Below are 2773 nucleotides of genomic sequence, written 5' to 3' on the forward strand. Positions count from 1 at the left end.
TGTAAAAGAACAGAAATTATAACAAACTGTCCTCTCAGACCACAGTGCAATCAAAGTAGAACTCAGGATTAAGAAATTCACTCAAAACTGTTCAACTACATGGAAACTGAACAACCTGCTCCTGAATAACTACTGGGTACACAACGAAATGAAGGCAAAAATAAAGATGTTCTTTGAAACCAGTGAGAACAAAGATACAACATACCAGAATCTCTGAGACACATTTAAAGCAGTGTGTAGAGGGAAATTTATAGCACTAAATGCCCACAAAAGAAAGAAGGAAAGATCTAAAATTGACACCCTCACATCACAATTAAAAGAACTAGAGAAGCAAGAGCACACACATTCAAAAGCTAGCAGAAGGCAAGAAATAACTAAGATCAGAGCAGAACTGAAGGAGATAGAGACACAAAAACCCTTCAAAAAATCAGTGAATCCAGGAGCTGGTTTTTTGAAAAGATCAACAAAATTGATAGACCGCTAGCAAGACTAATCACGAAGAAGAGAGAGTATAATCAAATAGATGCAATAAAAAATGATAAAGGGGGCAGGCGGACGGCAGAGCTGGTCCCCTTGTGCTGCAGCTCCGCTCGGCCTGCAGTCCCCGGTGGGCGCCCTGAGCCACCTGCCCGCCTGCCCGCCTGCCCGCCACCGAGCCCGGGCCAACGGCCCCGCTGCTTCCGGCCCCGCCGCCTTCCGCGAGGGCTGGTTCCGCGAGACCAGGCCATGTCGCTGCAGGTGGAGCAGCTGCTCCATCACAGGCGCTTGCGCTACCAGGACATCCTAGTCCTCAGCAGTAAGACCTATGGCAACGTACTAGTGTTGGACGGTGTCATCCAGTGCACGGAGAGGGACGAGTTCTCCTACCAGGAGATGATGGCCACCCTGCCTCTCTGCAGCCACTGCAGCCCGTGAAAGGTGCTGATCATGGGGGGCGGAGATGGAGGTGTCCTGCGTGAGGTGGTGAAGCACCCCTCCGTGGAGTCTGTGGTCCAGTGTGGGATCGACAAGGATGTCATCCAAGTCTCCAGGAAGTTCCTGCCAGGCATGGCCATTGGCTACTCTAGCTCGAAGCTGACCCTACATGTGGGTGACGGTTTTGAGTTTGTGAAACAGAATCAGGATGCCTTCGATGTGATCATCACTGACTCCTCAGACCCTATGGGCCCCGCCGAAAGTCTCTTCAAGGAGTCCTATTACCAGCTCATGAAGATGACCCTCATGGAAGATGCTGTCCTCTGCTGCCAGAGCGAGTGCCAGTGGCTGCACCTGGACCTCATGAAGGAGATGCGGCAGTTCTGCCAGTCCCTGTTCTCCATAGTGGCCTATGCCTACTGCACCATCCCCACCGACCCCAGCGGCCAGATCGGCTTCATGCTGTGCAGCAAGAACCTGAGCACCAACTTCCAGGAGCCGGTGCAGTCGCTGACGCAGCAGCAGGTGGCACAGATGCAGCTGAAGGACTACAACTCTGACGTGCACCGCACTGCCTTTATGCTGCCTGAGTTTGCCCGCAAGGCCCTGAATGATGTGAGGTGAGCCCAGGTGCCACCGCTGATGCCACCCAGGACCTCGGACCTTGGAGCCTGCAGGGTGCCTCGGCTCCTCCAGCCCTGGGCCAGACCTCCTCCCCACTCTCGCCCACCAACCAAGTGTTACAAGCCCCGGAATGCTGTCCGGCCTGGCCTGCTAGGCGGACTGTCTGTGTGTCTGTCTCTCTGGCGTTCCACCTCCGAGCCTATACCAGCTGTGTAAAGCGCCATCTCTCTGCCTTCTGTTTCCCCTCACTCACCAAACACGTGTATTTATAGCAAAAAAAAAAAAAAAAAAAAAGATAAAGGGGATATCACCACCGATCCCGCAGATGCACAAACTACCATCAGAGAATACTATAAACACCTCTATGCAAAGAAACTAGAAAATCTAGAAGAAATGGATACATTCCTGGACACATACACCCTCCCAAGACTAAACCACAAAGAAGTTGAATCCCTGAAGAGACCCATAACAGCCTCTGAAATTGAGGCAATAATTAATGGCCTACCAATCAAGAAAAGTCCAGGACCAGATGGATTCACAGCCGAATTCTACCATAGGTACAAGGAGGAGCTGGTACCATTCCTTCTGAAACTATCCAATCAATAGAAAAAGAGGGAATCCTCCCTAACTCATTTTATGAGGCCGACATCATCCTGATACCAAAACCTGGCAGAGACACAACAAAAAAAGAGAATTTTAGACCAGTATCCTTGATGAACATCGATGCAAAAATCCTCGATAAAATACTGGCAAACTGAATCCAGCAGCACATCAAAAAGCTTATCCACCATGATCAAGTGAGCTTCATCCCTGGGATGCAAAGCTGGTTCAACATATGCAAATCAATAAACATAATCCAGCATATAAACAGAACCAAAGACAAAAACCATATGATTATCTCAATAGATGCAGAAAAGACCTTTGACAAAATTCAACAGCCCCTCATGCTAAAAACTCTCAATAAATTCGGTATTGATGGAATGTATCTCAAAATAATAAGAGCTATTTATGACAAACCCACAGCCAATGTCATACTGAATGGGCAAAAACTGGAAGCATTCCCTTTGAAAACTGGCACCAAGACAGGGATGCCCTCTCTCACCACTCCTATTCAACATAGTGTTGGAAGTTCTGGCCAAGGCAATCTGGCAGGAGAAAGAAATAAAGGGTATTCAACTAGGAAAAGAGGAAGTCAAATTGTCCCTGTTTGCAGATGAAATGATTGTATTTTTAG

General features: G+C 48.5%; 1 pseudogene; it reads left to right on the forward strand.

Moving 5' to 3' along the window:
- The first annotated feature begins 535 nt into the window (after positions 1–535).
- On the forward strand, positions 536–1660 carry LOC117078342 (annotated as a pseudogene).
- The last annotated feature ends 1113 nt before the right edge of the window (positions 1661–2773 follow it).

This window comes from Trachypithecus francoisi, unplaced genomic scaffold (genome assembly GCF_009764315.1).
Source record: "Trachypithecus francoisi isolate TF-2019V2 unplaced genomic scaffold, Tfra_2.0 Lachesis_group0, whole genome shotgun sequence".
In the NCBI taxonomy this organism is placed as follows: Eukaryota; Metazoa; Chordata; class Mammalia; order Primates; family Cercopithecidae; genus Trachypithecus; species Trachypithecus francoisi.